Source organism: Gymnoscopelus microlampas (genome assembly GCF_963454915.1).
Source record: "Gymnoscopelus microlampas genome assembly, contig: SCAFFOLD_38, whole genome shotgun sequence".
Classification (NCBI taxonomy): Eukaryota; Metazoa; Chordata; class Actinopteri; order Myctophiformes; family Myctophidae; genus Gymnoscopelus; species Gymnoscopelus microlampas.
This window is the reverse complement of record NW_028155792.1, coordinates 369008-393797: the sequence shown is the minus strand read 5'-3', so window position 1 is coordinate 393797 and position 24790 is coordinate 369008. Positions and strand designations below refer to the sequence as shown.

General features: G+C 38.3%; 1 protein-coding gene and 1 long non-coding RNA gene across 2 annotated transcripts in view; both read left to right on the top strand.

Moving 5' to 3' along the window:
• The window catches only part of LOC311041253 (E3 ubiquitin/ISG15 ligase TRIM25-like), a gene marked incomplete at its 5' end in the record, with an annotated part of 87940 nt that overhangs the window by 37894 nt on the left and 25256 nt on the right, over positions 1-24790 (top strand). The gene's annotated exons all lie outside the window — the stretch shown is intronic.
• Positions 15209-16714, top strand: LOC311041254. Its single transcript, XR_014600383.1, has 3 exons — positions 15209-15298; positions 16103-16193; positions 16591-16714. It is a non-coding gene; the product is annotated as an uncharacterized lncRNA (long non-coding RNA).

The window sequence follows — 24790 nt, the reverse complement described above, 5'->3', positions numbered from 1 at the left end:
CGAAAGTTAAATCTGAAAAAATCACTAAGTGTGGAGGCCAAAATCGTCCCCCCAAAAACCTGTTAGGAGTACGTTTCAGGCAATTTAGAGTTGATTGGTAGTACTGACTTTTTTTGGTCCCTAACATTCATCGAGCTCTGGACTTAGTACATTTATTTTTTCACCATTGTGTCACTACCGAAACGAAAGTTTGTCACTACCGAAACGAAAGTTAAATCCGAAAAAATCACTAAGTGTGGAGGCCAAAATCGTCCCCCCAAAAACCTGTTAGGAGTACAATCCAGGCAATTTAAAGTTGATTGGTAGTGACTTTTTTTTTGGTCCCTAACATTCATCGAGCTTGACTTAGTAATGACTTAGTAATTTTTTTTTCGTTTCGGTAGTGACACCATTGTGTCAGTGACACCATTGTGTCACTACCGAAACGAAGTGAAATCCGAAAAAATCACTAAGTGTGGAGGCCAAAAAAAAAATTGTTCCCCCAAAAACCTGTTAGGAGTACAATCCAGGCAATTTAAAGTTGATTGGTAGTGACTTTTTTTTTGGTCCCTAACATTCATCGAGCTCCGGACTTACTATTTTTTTTTCCGTTTCGGTAGTGACACCATTGTGTCACTACCGAAACGAATTTAAATCCGAAAAAATCACTAAGTGTGGAGGCCAAAAAAAAAAAAAGTTCCCCCAAAAACCTGTTAGGAGTACGTTTCAGGCAATTTAAAGTTGATTGGTAGTGACTTTTTTTTTGGTCCCTAACATTCATCGAGCTCTGGACTTAGTAATTTTTTTCCCGTTTCGGTAGTGACACTACCGAAATGAAAAAAAAAATGTTCCCCCAAAAACCTGTTAGGAGTACGTTTCAGGCAATTTAAAGTTGATTGGTAGTGACTTTTTTTTGGTCCCTAACATTCATCGAGCTCTGGACTAAGTAATTTTTTTTCCGTTTCAGTAGTGACACAATGGTGTCACTACTGAAAGGAAAAAAAAAACGTTCCCCCAAAAACCTGTTAGGAGTACGTTTCAGGCATGGCCGGATCTAGGCATAGGCAAGGGGGGGCAATGCCCCCCCAAATGCCCTGACTGCCCCCCCAAAAAAATTGAGAAAAAAAAAAAAAAAAAAAAAATTGGGGGGGGCTTGTGAAAGTTACATTTATGTCATGTGTGATATGAAATGTGAGTTTACCATAATCAAAGTGATCCTTAATCATATTCCATCATGTATCATTGCACAATTCAAATAATCCTCTGCCCTGAGGCTGATTTTCCATGGGCAGTGTTGCCAGATATTGCGAGAGAAAGAAGCCTAGGGAAACAAGCCCAAAAGAAGCAAAGTAGGCCACATGAGTATGCATCAAGCTCACAGTCACATCGCGACGCGTTGTGGATCTGCTAATTTCAAAAACTCTTGCAATAAAATGTGGAATATTTGTGTTTTTGGGAACACAAATGCTTAAAATATTTCAGAACCAATAATTATTAAAACATTTGGAAGGAAGCCTAAATAAGAACAAATCTACACATTAGATTCTAAAGTGTACTTCTAAAGTTTAGAAACAAGCCCAAAAAAACGCAAACACCAATTTTTACAAGCAACTTTACAGAAAAAGAAATCCCAAAGTCGCTTATAATAAGCGTGTTTACATAGGGAGGAGGAACGGCAGCACCCACTCCACTCTAGTCAGTCGCTTGTTGACAACGCTGAATCCATTTTTTGTCATTTTTCGTCACCAGCATTTTTCGTCACCAGCATTTTTCGTCACCAGCATTTTTTCGTCACCAGCATTTTTCGTCATTTTTCGTCACCAGCATTTTTTCGTCACCAGCATTTTTCGTCACCAGCATTTTTCGTCATTTTTCGTCACCAGCATTTTTTCGTCAGCATTTTTCGTCATTTTTCGTCACCAGCATTTTTTCGTCACCAGCATTTTTCGTCATTTTTCGTCACCAGCATTTTTCGTCATTTTTCGTCACCAGCATTTTTCGTCATTTTTCGTCACCAGCATTTTTCGTCATTTTTCGTCACCAGCATTTTTCGTCATTTTTCGTCACCAGCATTTTTCGTCATTTTTCGTCACCAGCATTTTTTCGTCACCAGCATTTTTCGTCATTTTTCGTCACCAGCATTTTTCGTCATTTTTCGTCACCAGCATTTTTCGTCATTTTCCGGCACCAGCATTTTTTCGTCACCAGCATTTTTCGTCATTTTTCGTCACCAGCATTTTTCGTCATTTTTCGTCACCAGCATTTTTCGTCATTTTTCGTCACCAGCATTTTTCGTCATTTTTCGTCACCAGCATTTTTTCGTCACCAGCATTTTTCGTCATTTTTTGTCACCAGCATTTTTTCGTCACCAGCATTTTTTCGTCACCAGCATTTTTCGTCATTTTTCGTCATTTTTCGTCACCAGCATTTTTTCGTCACCAGCATTTTTTCGTCACCAGCATTTTTCGTAATTTTTCGTCACCAGCATTTTTCGTCATTTTTCATCACCAGCATTTTTTCCGGGCCTGAAATTTACCGAAACTTTCGTTTCGGTAAAAAGAAAATGTACCAAGTCCAGAGCTCGATGAATGTTATGGACGAAAAAAAAAGTCACTACAAACTACAAAGTACTAACATTCAACTCTAAATTTAAAATTTACCGACACTTTCTTTTCGGTAAAAAGAAAATCGTTTCGATAAAAAGAAAATGTACTAAGTCCAGAGCTCGATGAATGTTAGGGACGAAAAAAAAAGTCACTACAAAGTACTGACATTCAACTCTAAATTTAAAATTTACGGACACTTTCTTTTCGGTAAAAAGAAAATCGTTTCGATAAAAAGAAAATGTACTAAGTCCAGAGCTCAAAAAATGCTGGTGACGAAAAAATGCTGGTGACGAAAAATGACGAAAAATGCTGGTGACGAAAAAAGGCTGGTGACGAAAAAATGTTGGTGACGAAAAATGACGAAAAATGCTGGTGACGAAAAAATGGTGGTGACGAAAAATTGCGAAAAATGCTGGTGACGAAAAAATGCTGGTGACGAAAAATGACGAAAAAATGCTGGTGACGAAAAAATCCTGGTGACGAAAAATGACGAAAAATGCTGGTGACGAAAAATGACGAAAAATGCTGGTGACGAAAAAATGCTGGTGACGGAAAATGACGAAAAATGCTGGTGACGAAAAAATGGTGGTGACGAAAAAATGGTGGTGACGAAAAAATGGTGGTGACGAAAAATGCTGGTGACGGAAAAATGCTGGTGACGAAAAATGACGAAAAATGCTGGTGACGAAAAATGACGAAAAATGCTGGTGACGAAAAAATGCTGGTGACGAAAAATGACGAAAAATGCTGGTGACGAAAAAATGCTGGTGACGAAAAATGACGAAAAATGCTGGTGACGAAAAATGCTGACGAAAAAATGCTGGTGACGAAAAATGACGAAAAATGCTGGTGACGAAAAATGACGGTGACGAAAAAATGCTGGTGACGAAAAATGACGAAAAATGCTGGTGACGAAAAAATGCTGGTGACGAAAAATTACGAAAAATGCTGGTGACGAAAAATTACGAAACAATGCTGGTGACGAAAAATGACGAAAAATGCTGGTGACGAAAAAATGCTGGTGACGAAAAATGACGAAAAATGCTGGTGACGAAAAATGACGAAAAATGCTGGTGACGAAAAAATGCTGGTGACAAAAAATGACGAAAAATGCTGGTGACGAAAAATGACGAACAATGCTGGTGACGAAAAATGGCGAAAAATGCTGGTGACGAAAAAATGCTGGTGACAAAAAATGACGAAAAATGCTGGTGACGAAAAAATGCTGGTGACGAAAAATGACGAAAAATGCTGGTGACGAAAAAATGCTGGTGACGAAAAAATGCTGGTGACGAAAAATGACGAAAAATGCTGGTGACGAAAAATGACGAAAAATGTATTCAGCGGTGTCAACAAGCGACTGACTAGAGTGGAGTGGGTGCTGCCGTTCCTCCTCCCTTTGTAAACACGTCCCACGGCCATTATATTATATTATAAGCGACTTTGGGATTTCTTTTTCTGTAAAGTTGCTTGTAAAAATTGGTGTTTGCGTTTTTTTGGGCTTGTTTCTAAACTTTAGAAGTAGACTTTAGAATCTAATGTGTAGATTCTTATTTATGCTTCCTTCCAAATGTTTTAATAATTATTGGTTCTGAAATATTTTCATGAAAATGTTTTGTGTGGCTGTGGTGCCACAGAGAGCATTTGTGTTCCCAAAAACACAAATATTCCACATTTTATTGCAAGAGTTTTTGAAATTAGCAGATCCACAACGCGTCGCGATGTGACTGTGAGCTTGATGCATACTCATGTGGCCTACTTTGCTTCTTTTGGGCTTGTTTTCCTAGGCTTCTTTCTCTCGCAATATCTGGCAACACTGCCCATGGAAAATCAGCCTCAGGGCAGAGGATTATTTGAATTGTGCAATGATACATGATGGAATATGATTAAGGATCACTTTGATTATGGTAAACTCACATTTCATATCACACATGACATAAAAGTAACTTTCACAAGCCCCCCCCCCACATTTTTTTTTTTTTTAAATAAAAAGATTTTTTTTCTTTTTTTTTTTGGACAATTTTTTGGGGGGGGCAGTCAGGGCATTTGGGGGGGCATTGCCCCCCCTTGGCTATGCCTAGATCCGGCCCTGGTTTCAGGCAATTTAAAGTTGATTGGTAGTGACTTTTTTTTTGGTCCCTAACATTCATCGAGCTCTGGACTTAGTAATTTTTTTCCCGTTTCGGTAGTGACACTACCGAAACGAAAAAAAAATTGTTCCCCCAAAAACCTGTTAGGAGTACGTTTTGGGCAATTTAAAGTTGATTGGTAGTGACTTTTTTTTTGGTCCCTAACATTCATCGAGCTCTGGACTAAGTAATTTTTTTTCCGTTTCGGTAGTGACACAATGGTGTCACTACCGAAAGGAAAAAAAATTGTTCCCCCAAAAACCTGTTAGGAGTACGTTTCAGGCAATTTAAAGTTGATTGGTAGTGACTTTTTTTTGGTCCCTAACATTCATCGAGCTCTGGACTTAGTAATTTTTTTTCCGTTTCGGTACTGACACAATGGTGTCACTACCGAAACGAAAAAAAAATTGTTCCCCCAAAAACCTGATAGGAGTACGTTTCAGGCAATTTAAAGTTGATTGGTAGTGACTTTTTTTTGGTCCCTAACATTCATCGAGCTCTGGACTAAGTAATTTTTTTTCCGTTTCAGTAGTGACACAATGGTGTCACTACTGAAAGGAAAAAAAAAACGTTCCCCCAAAAACCTGTTAGGAGTACGTTTCAGGCATGGCCGGATCTAGGCATAGGCAAGGGGGGGCAATGCCCCCCCAAATGCCCTGACTGCCCCCCCAAAAAAATTGAGAAAAAAAAAAAAAAAAAAAAAATTGGGGGGGGCTTGTGAAAGTTACATTTATGTCATGTGTGATATGAAATGTGAGTTTACCATAATCAAAGTGATCCTTAATCATATTCCATCATGTATCATTGCACAATTCAAATAATCCTCTGCCCTGAGGCTGATTTTCCATGGGCAGTGTTGCCAGATATTGCGAGAGAAAGAAGCCTAGGGAAACAAGCCCAAAAGAAGCAAAGTAGGCCACATGAGTATGCATCAAGCTCACAGTCACATCGCGACGCGTTGTGGATCTGCTAATTTCAAAAACTCTTGCAATAAAATGTGGAATATTTGTGTTTTTGGGAACACAAATGCTTAAAATATTTCAGAACCAATAATTATTAAAACATTTGGAAGGAAGCCTAAATAAGAACAAATCTACACATTAGATTCTAAAGTGTACTTCTAAAGTTTAGAAACAAGCCCAAAAAAACGCAAACACCAATTTTTACAAGCAACTTTACAGAAAAAGAAATCCCAAAGTCGCTTATAATAAGCGTGTTTACATAGGGAGGAGGAACGGCAGCACCCACTCCACTCTAGTCAGTCGCTTGTTGACAACGCTGAATCCATTTTTTGTCATTTTTCGTCACCAGCATTTTTCGTCACCAGCATTTTTCGTCACCAGCATTTTTTCGTCACCAGCATTTTTCGTCATTTTTCGTCACCAGCATTTTTTCGTCACCAGCATTTTTCGTCACCAGCATTTTTCGTCATTTTTCGTCACCAGCATTTTTTCGTCAGCATTTTTCGTCATTTTTCGTCACCAGCATTTTTTCGTCACCAGCATTTTTCGTCATTTTTCGTCACCAGCATTTTTCGTCATTTTTCGTCACCAGCATTTTTCGTCATTTTTCGTCACCAGCATTTTTCGTCATTTTTCGTCACCAGCATTTTTCGTCATTTTTCGTCACCAGCATTTTTCGTCATTTTTCGTCACCAGCATTTTTTCGTCACCAGCATTTTTCGTCATTTTTCGTCACCAGCATTTTTCGTCATTTTTCGTCACCAGCATTTTTCGTCATTTTCCGGCACCAGCATTTTTTCGTCACCAGCATTTTTCGTCATTTTTCGTCACCAGCATTTTTCGTCATTTTTCGTCACCAGCATTTTTCGTCATTTTTCGTCACCAGCATTTTTCGTCATTTTTCGTCACCAGCATTTTTTCGTCACCAGCATTTTTCGTCATTTTTTGTCACCAGCATTTTTTCGTCACCAGCATTTTTTCGTCACCAGCATTTTTCGTCATTTTTCGTCATTTTTCGTCATTTTTCGTCACCAGCATTTTTTCGTCACCAGCATTTTTTCGTCACCAGCATTTTTCGTAATTTTTCGTCACCAGCATTTTTCGTCATTTTTCATCACCAGCATTTTTTCCGGGCCTGAAATTTACCGAAACTTTCGTTTCGGTAAAAAGAAAATGTACCAAGTCCAGAGCTCGATGAATGTTATGGACGAAAAAAAAAGTCACTACAAACTACAAAGTACTAACATTCAACTCTAAATTTAAAATTTACCGACACTTTCTTTTCGGTAAAAAGAAAATCGTTTCGATAAAAAGAAAATGTACTAAGTCCAGAGCTCGATGAATGTTAGGGACGAAAAAAAAAGTCACTACAAAGTACTGACATTCAACTCTAAATTTAAAATTTACGGACACTTTCTTTTCGGTAAAAAGAAAATCGTTTCGATAAAAAGAAAATGTACTAAGTCCAGAGCTCAAAAAATGCTGGTGACGAAAAAATGCTGGTGACGAAAAATGACGAAAAATGCTGGTGACGAAAAAAGGCTGGTGACGAAAAAATGTTGGTGACGAAAAATGACGAAAAATGCTGGTGACGAAAAAATGGTGGTGACGAAAAATTGCGAAAAATGCTGGTGACGAAAAAATGCTGGTGACGAAAAATGACGAAAAAATGCTGGTGACGAAAAAATCCTGGTGACGAAAAATGACGAAAAATGCTGGTGACGAAAAATGACGAAAAATGCTGGTGACGAAAAAATGCTGGTGACGGAAAATGACGAAAAATGCTGGTGACGAAAAAATGGTGGTGACGAAAAAATGGTGGTGACGAAAAATGCTGGTGACGGAAAAATGCTGGTGACGAAAAATGACGAAAAATGCTGGTGACGAAAAATGACGAAAAATGCTGGTGACGAAAAAATGCTGGTGACGAAAAATGACGAAAAATGCTGGTGACGAAAAAATGCTGGTGACGAAAAATGACGAAAAATGCTGGTGACGAAAAATGCTGACGAAAAAATGCTGGTGACGAAAAATGACGAAAAATGCTGGTGACGAAAAATGACGGTGACGAAAAAATGCTGGTGACGAAAAATGACGAAAAATGCTGGTGACGAAAAAATGCTGGTGACGAAAAATTACGAAAAATGCTGGTGACGAAAAATTACGAAACAATGCTGGTGACGAAAAATGACGAAAAATGCTGGTGACGAAAAAATGCTGGTGACGAAAAATGACGAAAAATGCTGGTGACGAAAAATGACGAAAAATGCTGGTGACGAAAAAATGCTGGTGACAAAAAATGACGAAAAATGCTGGTGACGAAAAATGACGAACAATGCTGGTGACGAAAAATGGCGAAAAATGCTGGTGACGAAAAAATGCTGGTGACAAAAAATGACGAAAAATGCTGGTGACGAAAAAATGCTGGTGACGAAAAATGACGAAAAATGCTGGTGACGAAAAAATGCTGGTGACGAAAAAATGCTGGTGACGAAAAATGACGAAAAATGCTGGTGACGAAAAATGACGAAAAATGTATTCAGCGGTGTCAACAAGCGACTGACTAGAGTGGAGTGGGTGCTGCCGTTCCTCCTCCCTTTGTAAACACGTCCCACGGCCATTATATTATATTATAAGCGACTTTGGGATTTCTTTTTCTGTAAAGTTGCTTGTAAAAATTGGTGTTTGCGTTTTTTTGGGCTTGTTTCTAAACTTTAGAAGTAGACTTTAGAATCTAATGTGTAGATTCTTATTTATGCTTCCTTCCAAATGTTTTAATAATTATTGGTTCTGAAATATTTTCATGAAAATGTTTTGTGTGGCTGTGGTGCCACAGAGAGCATTTGTGTTCCCAAAAACACAAATATTCCACATTTTATTGCAAGAGTTTTTGAAATTAGCAGATCCACAACGCGTCGCGATGTGACTGTGAGCTTGATGCATACTCATGTGGCCTACTTTGCTTCTTTTGGGCTTGTTTTCCTAGGCTTCTTTCTCTCGCAATATCTGGCAACACTGCCCATGGAAAATCAGCCTCAGGGCAGAGGATTATTTGAATTGTGCAATGATACATGATGGAATATGATTAAGGATCACTTTGATTATGGTAAACTCACATTTCATATCACACATGACATAAAAGTAACTTTCACAAGCCCCCCCCCCACATTTTTTTTTTTTTTAAATAAAAAGATTTTTTTTCTTTTTTTTTTTGGACAATTTTTTGGGGGGGGCAGTCAGGGCATTTGGGGGGGCATTGCCCCCCCTTGGCTATGCCTAGATCCGGCCCTGGTTTCAGGCAATTTAAAGTTGATTGGTAGTGACTTTTTTTTTGGTCCCTAACATTCATCGAGCTCTGGACTTAGTAATTTTTTTCCCGTTTCGGTAGTGACACTACCGAAACGAAAAAAAAATTGTTCCCCCAAAAACCTGTTAGGAGTACGTTTTGGGCAATTTAAAGTTGATTGGTAGTGACTTTTTTTTTGGTCCCTAACATTCATCGAGCTCTGGACTAAGTAATTTTTTTTCCGTTTCGGTAGTGACACAATGGTGTCACTACCGAAAGGAAAAAAAATTGTTCCCCCAAAAACCTGTTAGGAGTACGTTTCAGGCAATTTAAAGTTGATTGGTAGTGACTTTTTTTTGGTCCCTAACATTCATCGAGCTCTGGACTTAGTAATTTTTTTTCCGTTTCGGTACTGACACAATGGTGTCACTACCGAAACGAAAAAAAAATTGTTCCCCCAAAAACCTGATAGGAGTACGTTTCAGGCAATTTAAAGTTGATTGGTAGTGACTTTTTTTTTGGTCCCTAACATTCATCGAGCTCTGGACTTAGTAATTCTTTTTCCGTTTCGGTAGTGACACTACCGAAACAAAAAAAAAATTGTTCCCCCAAAAACCTGTTAGGAGTACGTTTCAGGCAATTTAAAGTTGATTGGTAGTGACTTTTTTTGGTCCCTAACATTCATCGAGCTCTGGACTAAGTACATTTTTTTCCGTTTCGGTAGTGACACAATGGTGTCACAATGGTGACACAATGGTGTCACTACTGAAAGGAAAAAAAAACGTTCCCCCAAAAACCTGTTAGGAGTACGTTTCAGGCAATTTAAAGTTGATTGGTAGTGACTTTTTTTTTGGTCCCTAACATTCATCGAGCTCTGGACTTAGTAATTTTTTTCCCGTTTCGGTAGTGACACTACCGAAACGAAAAAAAAATTGTTCCCCCAAAAACCTGTTAGGAGTACGTTTTGGGCAATTTAAAGTTGATTGGTAGTGACTTTTTTTTTGGTCCCTAACATTCATCGAGCTCTGGACTAAGTAATTTTTTTTCCGTTTCGGTAGTGACACAATGGTGTCACTACCGAAAGGAAAAAAAATTGTTCCCCCAAAAACCTGTTAGGAGTACGTTTCAGGCAATTTAAAGTTGATTGGTAGTGACTTTTTTTTGGTCCCTAACATTCATCGAGCTCTGGACTTAGTAATTTTTTTTCCGTTTCGGTACTGACACAATGGTGTCACTACCGAAACGAAAAAAAAATTGTTCCCCCAAAAACCTGATAGGAGTACGTTTCAGGCAATTTAAAGTTGATTGGTAGTGACTTTTTTTTTGGTCCCTAACATTCATCGAGCTCTGGACTTAGTAATTCTTTTTCCGTTTCGGTAGTGACACTACCGAAACAAAAAAAAAATTGTTCCCCCAAAAACCTGTTAGGAGTACGTTTCAGGCAATTTAAAGTTGATTGGTAGTGACTTTTTTTTTGGTCCCTAACATTCATCGAGCTCTGGACTTAGTAATTTTTTTCCCGTTTCGGTAGTGACACTACCGAAACGAAAAAAAAAATGTTCCCCCAAAAACCTGTTAGGAGTACGTTTCAGGCAATTTAAAGTTGATTGGTAGTGACTTTTTTTGGTCCCTAACATTCATCGAGCTCTGGACTAAGTACATTTTTTTCCGTTTCGGTAGTGACACAATGGTGTCACAATGGTGACACAATGGTGTCACTACTGAAAGGAAAAAAAAACGTTCCCCCAAAAACCTGTTAGGAGTACGTTTCAGGCAATTTAAAGTTGATTGGTAGTGACTTTTTTTTTGGTCCCTAACATTCATCGAGCTCTGGACTTAGTAATTTTTTTCCCGTTTCGGTAGTGACAGTACCGAAACGAAAAAAAAATTGTTCCCCCAAAAACCTGTTAGGAGTACGTTTCAGGCAATTTAAAGTTGATTGGTAGTGACTTTTTTTTTGGTCCCTAACATTCATCGAGCTCTGGACTTAGTAATTTTTTTTCCGTTTCGGTAGTGACACAATGGTGTCACTACCGAAACGAAAAAAAAAATGTTCCCCCAAAAACCTGTTAGGAGTACGTTTCAGGCAATTTAAAGTTGATTGGTAGTGACTTTTTTTTTTGTCCCTAACATTCATCGAGCTCTGGACTTAGTAATTTTTTTTCCGTTTCGGTAGTGATACTACCGAAATGAAAAAAAAAATGTTCCCCCAAAAACCTGTTAGGAGTACGTTTCAGGCAATTTAAAGTTGAAAAAAAAATCACAAAAAAGTCACTACCAATCAACTTTAAATTGCCTGAAACGTACTCCTAACAGGTTTTTGGGGGAACAATTTTTTTTTCGTTTCGGTAGTGTCACTACCGAAACGGAAAAAAAAAATCACAAAAAAGTCACTACCAATCAACTTTAAATTGCCTGAAACGTACTCCTAACAGGTTTTTTTGGGGGAAAAAAAAATCACAAAAAGTCACTACCAATCAACTTTAAATTGCCCGAAACGTACTCCTAACAGGTTTTTGGGGGAACCTGTTAGGAGTTTTGGGGGAACAATTTTTTTTTCGTTTCGGTAGTGTCACTACCGAAACGGAAAATAAAAATTCTCAAAAAAGTCACTACCAATCAACTTTAAATTGCCTGAAACGTACTCCTAACAGGTTTTTGGGGGAAAATTTTTTTTTTCGTTTCGGTAGTGTCACTACCGAAACGGAAAAAAAAAATCACAAAAAAGTCACTACCAATCAACTTTCAATTGCCTGAAACGTACTCCTAACAGGTTTTTGGGGGAACAATTTTTTTTTCGATTCGGTAGTGTCACTACCGAAACGGAAAAAAAAATTCACAAAAAAGTCACTACCAATCAACTTTAAATTGCCTGAAACGTACTCCTAACAGGTTTTTGGGGGAACATTTTTTTTTCCGTTTCGGTAGTGTCACTACCGAAACGGAAAAAAAAATTCACAAAAAAGTCACTACCAATCAACTTTAAATTGCCTGAAACGTACTCCTAACAGGTTTTTTGGGGAAAAAAAAAATCACAAAAAAGTCACTACCAATCAACTTTAAATTGCCTGAAACGTACTCCTAACATGTTTTTGGGGGAACATTTTTTTTTTCGTTTCGGTAGTGTCACTACCGAAACGGAAAGAAAAATTCACAAAAAAGTCACTACCAATCAACTTTAAATTGCCTGAAACGTACTCCTAACAGGTTTTTGGGGGAACAATTTTTTTTTCGTTTCGGTAGTGTCACTACCGAAACGGGAAAAAAAATCACAAAAAAGTCACTGCCAATCAACTTTAAATTGCCTGAAACGTACTCCTAACAGGTTTTTGCGGGAAAAAAAAATCACAAAAAAGTCACTACCAATCAACTTTAAATTGCCTGAAACGTACTCCTAACAGGTTTTTGGGGGAACTTTTTTTTTTTCGTTTCGGTAGTGTCACTACCGAAACGGAAAACAAAATCACAAAAAAGTCACTGCCAATCAACTTTAAATTGCCTGAAACGTACTCCTAACAGGATTTTGCGGGGGAAAAAAATCACAAAAAAGTCACTACCAATCAACTTTAAATTGCCTGAAACGTACTCCTAACAGGTTTTTGGGGGAACCTGTTAGGAGTTTTGGGGGAACAAGTTTTTTTTCCGTTTCGGTAGTGTCACTACCGAAACGGAAAAAAAAATTCACAAAAAAGTCACTACCAATCAACTTTAAATTGCCTGAAACGTACTCCTAACATGTTTTTGGGGGAACAATTTTTTTTTTCGTTTCGGTAGTGTCACTACCGAAACGGAAAGAAAAATTCACAAAAAAGTCACTACCAATCAACTTTAAATTGCCTGAAACGTACTCCTAACAGGTTTTTGGGGGAACAATTTTTTTTTCGTTTCGGTAGTGTCTCTACCGAAACGGAAAAAAAAATCACAAAAAAGTCACTACCAATCAACTTTAAATTGCCTGAAACGTACTCCTAACAGGTTTTTGCGGGGAAAAAAATTCACAAAAAAGTCACTACCAATCAACTTTAAATTGCCTGAAACGTACTCCTAACAGGTTTTTGGGGGAACTTTTTTTTTTTCGTTTCGGTAGTGTCACTACCGAAACGGAAAACAAAATCACAAAAAAGTCACTGCCAATCAACTTTAAATTGCCTGAAACGTACTCCTAACAGGTTTTTGCGGGGAAAAAAAATCACAAAAAAGTCACTACCAATCAACTTTAAATTGCCTGAAACGTACTCCTAACAGGTTTTTGGGGGAACCTGTTAGGAGTTTTGGGGGAACAAGTTTTTTTTCCGTTTCGGTAGTGTCACTACCGAAACGGAAAAAAAAATTCACAAAAAAGTCACTACCAATCAACTTTAAATTGCCTGAAACGTACTCCTAACAGGTTTTTGGGGGAACCTGTTAGGAGTTTTGGGGGAACAAGTTTTTTTTCCGTTTCGGTAGTGTCACTACCGAAACGGAAAAAAAAAATCACAAAAAAGTCACTACCAATCAACTTTAAATTGCCTGAAACGTACTCCGAACAGGTTTTTGGGGGAACAATTTTTTTTTCGTTTCGGTAGTGTCACTACCGAAACGGATTTTGGGGGGAAAAAAAAAATCACAAAAAAGTCACTACCAATCAACTTTAAATTGCCTGAAACGTACTCCTAACAGGTTTTTGGGGGAACAATTTTTTTTTTCGTTTCGGTAGTGTCACTACCGAAACGGAAAAAAGAAATCACAAAAAAGTCACTACCAATCAACTTTAATTTGCCTGAAACGTACTCCTAACAGGTTTTTGGGGGAACAATTTTTTTTTCGTTTCGGTAGTGTCACTACCGAAACGGAAAAAAGAAATCACAAAAAAGTCACTACCAATCAACTTTAATTTGCCTGAAACGTACTCCTAACAGGTTTTTGGGGGAACAATTTTTTTTTCGTTTCGGTAGTGTCACTACCGAAACGGAAAAAAAAATTCACAAAAAAGTCACTGCCAATCAACTTTAAATTGCCTGAAACGTACTCCTAACAGGTTTTTGCGGGGAAAAAAAATCACAAAAAAGTCACTACCAATCAACTTTAAATTGCCTGAAACGTACTCCTAACAGGTTTTTGGGGGAACAATTTTTTTTTCGTTTCGGTAGTGTCACTACCGAAACGGATTCAGGGGGGAAAAAAAAAATCACAAAAAAGTCACTACCAATCAACTTTAAATTGCCTGAAACGTACTCCTAACAGGTTTTTGGGGGAACAATTTTTTTTTTCGTTTCGGTAGTGTCACTACCGAAACGGAAAAAAGAAATCACAAAAAAGTCACTACCAATCAACTTTAATTTGCCTGAAACGTACTCCTAACAGGTTTTTGCGTTAAAAAAAATTCACAAAAAAGTCACTACCAATCAACTTTAAATTGCCTGAAACGTACTCCTAACAGGTTTTTGGGGGAACAATTTTTTTTTCGTTTCGGTAGTGTCACTACCGAAACGGAAAAAAAAATTCACAAAAAAGTCACTACCAATCAACTTTAAATTGCCTGAAACGTACTCCTAACAGGTTTTTGGGGGAACCTGTTAGGAGTTTTGGGGGAACAAATTTGTTTTCGTTTCGGTAGTGTCACTACCGAAACGGAAAAAAAAAATCACAAAAAAGTCACTACCAATCAACTTTAAATTTAAAGTTGATTGGCAGATTTCTCCGTCTTCTCCAGTGCTCTCAGCTACAAACGTACTGCTCTGTTCAAAAATGCCAGGACTTGCCTGGTGAGTTGAGAGTAACCAGTAACCACCGGACCCACACAAATTAAACTATTACTGATAATGACAGTCAAATCCACTGACATTGGGTCTCAGGGAGAACATTGTACAGATGATCTTCAAACCTTCACATTATAACTAACATATAACAGTTATACAGGACAATATAGATAGCTTACAATCCAATTTCAATGCTGTGATACTAATAGTTCTGATGCCATTATTTTCATGAATGAACCGAAACCTTTAACCACTTCATTGACCAGAGTCCCCCAGGGGTCTATATTAGGCCGCCTATTTTTCCCCTTGTACACAAAATCGATCTATGAGCTTGTAGATCTACTATTTTCACAGATTTCATGTGCTTAAGTTTATTCAATTTTTCCCCCCTTTTTTTTCTGTCTTAGGGTATAACAACCACAACCTTGACAGAGGATAACATATCAGTTTTGGGTAACATGTGCTGTAAGATTGGTGCGGCTTATATTACGAATTCTCACTCATCCAGCCTGGAGAAACTAAAGAACTGCCCAAATATCAACACAAATCGAGCGGCTGCCATGGAAACCCTCCTGTTGTCAGGGACAACGACATACGGGTAAGCAACGACAAGCACAGTTCAGTTATTAGCAGTGGTGGAAAAAGTATTCAAACGTTTTACTTACAATAAGTAAAAGTATCAATACAGCAATGTAACAACACTCTGTTACAAGTAAAAGTCCGGTAATCATAATTGACTTGAGTAAAAGTACAAAAGTATTGGCATCAAAATATAAAATATAAGTACCAAAAGTAGTTCAAGTACTCATTATGCAGAATGTTTTTCAAGTCTATAAAATGCATACAAATCTTTTGAAACTAGCAGATCTACAAGCTCACAATGCGTTGCATCGCGACGCATTGTGAACTTGTTGATCAGCTATTTTCAAATAGGCGAAATGTATATAGGGCTGAAGTGGTTTTGTAATAATAATCAAAATCTACAAAGTAACTAGTGACTAAAGTTTTCAAATAATAATAATGATTTATTATTTATATTTGCCTCTGAGATGTAGTGGAGTAGAAGTAAAAGTACTGAAAATTGGAAATACTCCAGTAAAGTAAAAAATACCTCAGAATTGTACTTATTTACAGTACTTGAGTACATGCACTTAGTTAATTTACACCACTGATAATAAAATGCCCAAAATAGGGTCACCAGTCTGCCTGTGGGATTTAAAAATATTTAATAAGTGAAAAGTATCAACAAGAGCATACGACAAACAACTACATGGGATCCAATGGACAACAGGTTATTTTCCCCATTTGCTGAAAAGTAACCTCCGACAATTTGAACGTTGATGATGTTTTTTGTTTTTCAATGACAACTGAAATACCGTATTAAATGTTTTTGTGCACCCAGAGATCCTGCAACATGGAATAGAGACACTTTGAACAACCTGGGTATTCTGCCACTGTACTTATCATCGACCTTCTACGATAAGTTTGATAAAGTGAGTAATAGATTGCCTTGGCTCTGTTAAAGGGATAGTTCACCCCAAAAAATACTTTGTTTTTATCGATTAGTCACCCCATGGAGACTTGAATTCATGGATTTTTTTTTTTTTTGTCGCATTCCTAAGCCAATAATTTGATGACCAGCGGTTCCGGTAGGAGACACGAAGGAGACTCTTTGTGTCTCCTACCGGAACCGCTGCCGGTCATCAAATGCCACTCCTATGAATTCAAGTCTCCATGGGGTGACTAATCGATAGGAAAAAAATGTCATTTTGGGGGTGAACTATCCCTTTAACATCATTTCCACTTTTCTGTTGCTTCGTGCATTTGGTCATGTCTGTCTGTTTGTCCATCACTTTTATTGAGATTGGCGTTTTCATTTTGCCCGAGCAGAAAACTAAGCGACAGTTCCTGAAGGCATTCCTTAAAGTCCTTAGGCGGGATGGAGTGAAGAGGTGGAAGAAGAGGAGAATGAAGAAAGCCATCAGGCATTCCATTAGGAACAGCAGGACAAAACCATCCACCAGTAAGTCTCAGCTCCTATTTCTGCCTGCTGTCATCTCTCAGTGGAGTCAGTGGTTCCCAAACGTTTTGGCTCGAGACCAAAAAGATAAATGTGATGTCTCCCTGGGAACATAGCTTATTTACAAACGCACAACGTTGTGCACTTGTAGATGTAGATACGCTATGTTCACTACTTCTTAAAAGTATTATACATTTATGGAATTTCTTAGATTGTTTTCTTTTATTTATGAAATTCCTTTGAAAGATGTTAGATTTTTCTTTTAATGTATGATTTTTCTTTCTTTTCACAATCTTTTGAAATATATATTTTTGTATTCATGTAGGAAATGAAAAATATAGGTGGTAGCACTTTACAATAATGACCCGTTATAAAGCATTTATAAACGTTTATAAGTAGCTTGTAGACTATTAACAAATCATTAACAACCTGTTTGTTGACATTCGTAAATGATTACTAAACCTTTATAACTACAGTTACAAATCATTTGTAAAGTATTAGTAAGTAGTGAACTATTCATGAATAAGCCATTTATATACATCTGTAAAAGATTATTAAATCATTTGTAACGACCCATTCTAAAGCATTTATAAACGTTTATAAGCAGTTTGTAGACTATTAACAAATCATTAACAACCTGTTTATTGACATTCATAAATGATTACTAAAACCTTTATAACTACGGTTACAAATCATCTATAAAGGTATTAGTAACTATTCATGAATAAGCCATGTATAATACATCTGTAAATGATTGTTAAATCATTTGTAACTGATGTTACATAATATATACAAGCTATTGGTAGCTTGTTCATGTTTAACATATGCTTTGTTAAACATTCCTAAAGTATCTATAAATCCTTAGTACATGTTATTATGTGCCCTATAGTAAAGTGAAGACAGTTCATCATTTACAACTGTCTGTTAATGTGTTTGTTCATGTTTAACATGCCTTGTAAAACATTCCTAAAATATCTATAAATCCTTTGTACATGTTATTATGTGCCCTACAGTAAAGTGGAGACAGTTCATCATTTATGACTGTCTGTTAATGTGGACTTTCTCCTTACCTGTTGCAAACTACCTGGCTTTCATGAATGCAGACACCAAACAATTACTAGAATTATCATTCATGTTAAGCAAATGATGCGTAAGACATTCGTAAAGAGTATGTAAACCATTTGTGGTGTTAGGGACCAAAAAAGTCACTACAAAGTACTACCAATCAACTCTAAATTGCCTGAAACGTACTCCTAACAGGTTTTTGGGGGGACGATTTTGGCCTCCACACTTAGTGATTATTTCGGATTTAACTTTCGTTTCGGTGGTGACCAACTTTCGTTTCGGTAGTTTGATTACCAAATGTAAGTTGTGTAAAAAATAATCTGACTATACTAAGTTGTTATTTGTTTGTTTAAGTCAGGCTATACTCTACTCAGAGTCATAAGTTTACAAAATGTACTAAAGTACAGTGAACGTCTGTGCGGTTTGTCTTCATCACTGAAAATAACGTACATGTAAACTGATGAAGAAACACAACCATTTCACTCTTAATAATACCTATTTAATTTGACATCCTGACATGCTGCTGGAGCTGAGGCTTGAACCTGTTACCTGCGGCTCGCTAGTCAGTGACTCTAACCATTCACCTACAGCTGTTTCCTTGGAATCTGTGGTTCTGAAACGTTTTGTTGTCAACCCCCCAAATTGACATGTATTTGGGCAGTGGACCCCAATGTGAAAAGATGTAGTGTCAGGGCCCCCCATGAAAAAGATTTATATTTATGCTGTAACACATTTTTTTAAAGTTATTGTTGTTCAAGTCAAAGCACCAGGAGGGCTGTACTTGTCAGCCATCTGTTAGCTCAATGGGTTGAGACGCAGTATTCATGATCCAGAGGCCATGAGTTCAAATCCCATTGATGTCTTTCCTATGATTCTTTCCTTTGCAGACTGGCTTCCAGAAGATCAACTGAAAAGTACCAGGAAGGCTGTATTTGTCATCCAACTGTTAGCTCAATGGGTTGAGACGCAGTATACATGATCCAGAGGCCATGAGTTCAAATCCCATTGATGTCTTTCCTATGATTCTTTCCTTTGCAGACTGGCTTCCAGAAGATTAAGTGAAAACTACCAGGAAGGCTGTACTTGTCAGCCATCTGTTAGCTCAATGGGTTGAGACGCAGTATTCATGATCCAGAGGCCATGAGTTCAAATCCCACTGATGTCATTCCTATGATTCTTTCCTTTGCAAACTGGCTTCCAGAAGATCAACTGAAAAGTACCAGGAAGGCTATATTTGTCATCCAACTGTTAGCTCAATGGGTTGAGACGCAGTATACATGATCCAGAGGCCATGAGTTCAAATCCCATTGATGTCTTTCCTATGATTCTTTCCTTTGCAGACTGGCTTCCAGAAGATCAACTGAAAACTACCAGGAAGGCTGTAATTGTCAGCCATCTGTTAGCTCAATGGGTTGAGACGCAGTATTCATGATCCAGAGGCCATGAGTTCAAATCCCATTGATGTCTTTCCTTTGCAGACTGGCTTCCAGAAGATCAACTGAAAACTACCACGAAGGCTATATTTGTCATCCAACTGTTAGCTCAATGGGTTGAGACGCAGTATACATGATCCAGAGGCCATGAGTTCAAATCCCATTGATGTCTCTCCTATGATTCTTTCCTTTGCAGACTGGCTTCCAGAAGATCAACTGAAAACTACCATGAAGGCTGTACTTGTCAGCCATCTGTTAGCTCAATGGGTTGAGACGCAGTATTCATGATCCAGAGGCCATGAGTTCAAATCCCACTGATGTCATTCCTATGATTCTTTCCTTTGCAAACTGGCTTCCAGAAGATCAACTGAAAAGTACCAGGAAGGCTATATTTGTCATCCAACTGTTAGCTCAATGGGTTGAGACGCAGTATACATGATCCAGAGGCCATGAGTTCAAATCCCATTGATGTCTTTCCTATGATTCTTTCCTTTGCAGACTGGCTTCCAGAAGATCAACTGAAAAGTACCAGGAAGGCTGTACTTGTCAGCTATCTGTTAGCTCAATGGGTTGAGACGCAGTATTCATGATCCAGAGGCCATGAGTTCAAATCCCATTGATGTCTTTCCTATGATTCTTTCCTTTGCAGACTGGCTTCCAGAAGATTAAGTGAAAACTACCAGGAAGGCTATATTTGTCATCCAACTGTTAGCTCAATGGGTTGAGACGCAGTATACATGATCCAGAGGCCATGAGTTCAAATCCCATTGATGTCTTTCCTATGATTCTTTCCATTGCAGACTGGCTTCCAGAAGATCAACTGAAAAGTACCAGGAAGGCTGTACTTGTCATCCAACTGTTAGCTCAATGGGTTGAGACGCAGTATACATGATCCAGAGGCCATGAGTTCAAATCCCACTGGTGTCTTTACTGTGATGCTTTCCTTTGCAGACTAACTTCTAGAAAAACAAGTTAAAACCACCAGAAAACCTGTAACTCTCAGCTAACAGCATAGCTCAACTGGTAGAGCGTCTGTCCAATGACTTGACTTGACTTGACTTGAGTGGGTTCGATTCCCACTTGAGTCAAGTGTCCCCGGTAACTTGGGGCAACGGATAAATTGACTTACCTGGTTACCTGGGACACTTGACTCGAGTGGGAATCGAACCCACTCAAGTCAAGTCAAGTCATGTTATTGGACAGACACTCTACCAGTTGAGCTATGCTGTAGGCTGAGAGTTTAAGGTTTCCTGGTGGTTTTAACTTGTTTTTCTAGAAGTTAGTCTGCAAAGGGAAGCATCACTAAGGATATCAGTCATCCAACTGTTAGCCAATAACTAATAACTATCTCTCCAATAACATGACTTGACTTGACTTGAGTGGGTTCGATTCCCACTCGAGTCAAGTGTCCCCGGTAACTTGGGGCAACGGATAAATTGACTTACCTGGTTACCTGGGACACTTGACTCGAGTGGGAATCGAACCCACTCAAGTCAAGTCAAGTCATGTTATTGGACAGACACTCTACCAGTTGAGCTATGCTGTAGGCTGAGAGTTTAAGGTTTCCTGGTGGTTTTAACTTGTTTTTCTAGAAGTTAGTCTGCAAAGGGAAGCATCACTAAGGATATCAGTCATCCAACTGTTAGCCAATAACTAATAACTATCTCTCCAATAACATGACTTGAATTGCCTTGAGTGGGTTCGATTCCCACTCGAGTCAAGTGTCCCCGGTAACTTGGGGCAACGGATAAATTGACTTACCTGGTTATCTGGGACACTTGACTCGAGTAGGAATCGAACCCACTCAAGTCAAGTCAAGTCATGTTATTGGACAGACACTCTACCAGTTGAGCTATGCTGTAGGCTGAGAGTTTAAGGTTTCCTGGTGGTTTTAACTTGTTTTTCTAGAAGTTAGTCTGCAAAGGGAAGCATCACTAAGGATATCAGTCAATTTATCCGTTGCCCCAAGTTACCGGGGACACTTGACTCGAGTGGGAATCGAACCCACTCAAGTCAAGTCAAGTCATGTTATTGGACAGACGCTCTACCAGTTGAGCTATGCTGTTAGCTGAGAGTTACAGGTTTTCTGGTGGTTTTAACTTGTTTTTCTAGAAGTTAGTCTGCAAAGGAAAGCATCACAGTAAAGACACCAGTGGGATTTGAACTCATGGCCTCTGGATCATGTATACTGCGTCTCAACCCATTGAGCTAACAGTTGGATGACAAGTACAGCCTTCCTGGTAGTTTTCACTTGATCTTCTGGAAGCCAGTCTGCAAAGGAAAGAATCATAGGAAAGACATCAATGGGATTTGAACTCATGGCGTCTGGATCATGAATACTGCGTCTCAACCCATTGAGCTAACAGATGGCTGACAAGTAAAGCCTTCCTGGTAGTTTTCAGTTGATCTTCTGGAAGCCAGTCTGTAAAGGAAAGAATCATAGGAAAGACATCAATGGGATTTGAACTCATGGCCTCTGGATCATGAATACTGCGTCTCAACCCATTGAGCTAACAGATGGCTGACAAGTACAGCCTTCATGGTAGTTTTCAGTTGATCTTCTGGAAGCCAGTCTGCAAAGGAAAGAATCATAGGAAAGACATCAATGGGATTTGAACTCATGGCCTCTGGATCATGTATACTGCGTCTCAACCCATTGAGCTAACAGTTGGATGACAAATATAGCCTTCGTGGTAGTTTTCAGTTGATCTTCTGGAAGCCAGTCTGCAAAGGAAAGACATCAATGGGATTTGAACTCATGGCCTCTGGATCATGAATACTGCGTCTCAACCCATTGAGCTAACAGATGGCTGACAAGTACAGCCTTCCTGGTAGTTTTCAGTTGATCTTCTGGAAGCCAGTCTGCAAAGGAAAGAATCATAGGAAAGACATCAATGGGATTTGAACTCATGGCCTCTGGATCATGTATACTGCGTCTCAACCCATTGAGCTAACAGTTGGATGACAAATATAGCCTTCCTGGTAGATCATAATAATGCATAGTCTTAGATATTTTAGGAATGTTTTACAAAGCATGTTAAACATGAACAAACACATTAACAGACAGTTGTAAATGATGAACTGTCTTCACTTTACTATAGGGCACATAATAACATGTATTAAGGATTTATAGATACTTTAGGAATGTTTAACAAAGCATATGTTAAACATGAACAAGCTACCGATAGCTTGTATATATTATGTAACATCAGTTACAAATGATTTAATAATCATTTACAGATGTATTATACATGTCTTATTCATGAATAGTCATAAAATACCTTTATAGATGATTTGTAACCGTAGTTATAAAGGTTTTAGTAATCATTTACGAATGTCAATAAACAGGTTGTTAATGATTTGTTAATAGCCTACAAACTGCTTATAAACGTTTATAGATGCTTTAGAATGGGTCGTTACAAAGGATTTAATAATCTTTTACAGATGTATATAAATGGCTTATTCATGAATAGTTCACTACTTACTAATACTTTATAAATGATTTGTAACTGTAGTTATAAAGGTTTTAGTAATCATTTACGAATGTCAACAAACAGGTTGTTAATGATTTGTTAATAGTCTACAAACTACTTATAAACGTTTATAAATGCTTTATAACGGGTCATTATTGTAAAGTGCTACCGATATTCATCCTCATTTTGATAGCACTCATATGGTGTGTAAACATTCAAAATTATTATCTTTTTACCGTGACAGCACAGCTCTATCCCAATAGCCCAGTTAACTCCCAATCTAATGACATTAACCGACTCAACAAAGAGTATAGTGCTTTCTCACTGTCAACAAACAGTATAGTGCTTTCTCACACACACACACGATTTTTCAAAATAGTAGATATACAAGCTCGTAGCGTGGCACTCGGTGCCGCACTACAAGCTTGTATATCTGCTATTTTTGAATAGCCAAAGTGTAAAATAATGCTTTTTAGCTCAAATCAAAAAATGACACAGATGCGTTCCAGGTCTTAATGGGTTAGAATGAAACTTATTACAACCCCTAATCTAAACACAAATTAAAACAAACAATAGTTTAAATAAAATCCTATATCCTCCTATAATTCTACAAAGCTCTGTGCGAAGCTCTGTGCGGTGAGGCCAACATCTCTTCTGCCCGGTTCTCCTCAGTGGCTGGAGCAATTGCTCTGCATTTGCACACAGCCATTGACCATCACCATGTGTTACACACACACACACACACACACACACACACACACACACACACACACACACACACACACACACACACACACACACACACACACACACACACACACACACACACACACACACACACACAGAACACCAAAGCCCGTTTTTAGCTTTCCCCAAATGTCAGCCATTTATTAGCATTTTTATGTAAGAGAATATCGCATCAACCCTCAGTGAGAACCCCCGCATCAACCCTCCCAGTCTGAAACGACACCTCCCGTCACCCCACTCCCCCCCCCCCTCCGTCCGTCATCGGCCGACAGACAGACAGACAAATTGACGATTCTCCCACAGTGATCCGGGCCACTGATGAAAGAGCCCAAAGAAGTGCTGCCCCCCCCCGATCTTGCTTTTCTCAAGAAAACAGAAAGAGGGTCATTCAAGCTACAATCATGCCAATACTTGACTATGGAGATATTTTATATATGCATGCCGCAGACAGCACTTTAAAACCCTTGGACGCAATCTATCACAGTACACTCCGCTTTATTACAGGTGCAGGTTTCAGGACTCATCACTGTACATTGTACACCTCAGTAGGATAGTCTTCCCTGGCTCTTAGAAGGAAGCAACAAGTCACCCTGTTTACATACAAGGCACTACTTGGCAAACTGCCTCTGTATTTGACAAAACTGTTAGAACCCAATACCTCAAGTCATGGTACCAGATCTCAAGATAATAACATTTTGCTGAAGGTACCTACAACCACAACCAGTACTAAACTGGGAGATACAGCCTTCAGTGTATATGCTCCATATATATGGAACAAATGTCAAGAAAAGCTGAAGTTAGATGCCCTTGTTTCTTATGCTATTTTAAAAATATTTTTAGCTGACCTTATGTTGGAAGAAGATCTATGCACCTGCTTCGTGTAATATATGGTTTTAATATATAACTTTTGCAACCTTTTTTATTTTTATATGTACATTGTGTCCTTGTCACATCTGTAAAACCACTGTAAATGTATTTTTGTACACAGGGCACCATTGAAAAAGAGACCCTGGTCTCAATGGATTTCCCTGAAATAAAGGTTTCAATCAATCAATCTAAAATTTCTTTAAGTGCAAAAATACACATATCAGTGCCATGCTTACATTTGAAGCCAAATTGGTTGTCAATAGACTTGATGTACTTCTCAAGTCTACTCAGAATAATTGTCTCCATAATTTTGGACAGCACGCTGGCTAGGGCTATAGGCCTATAGTTGTCTGAGCTGTTTAGCTAACAGAGAGCATAGAATCAGGTAAAAACCTGTGAACAAAGAAACCTATAAAACACATCGCAATTACAGGACACAGTTTCTCACTGGCAAATTTAACATGTTCAGCTGTTATATTGTCCAG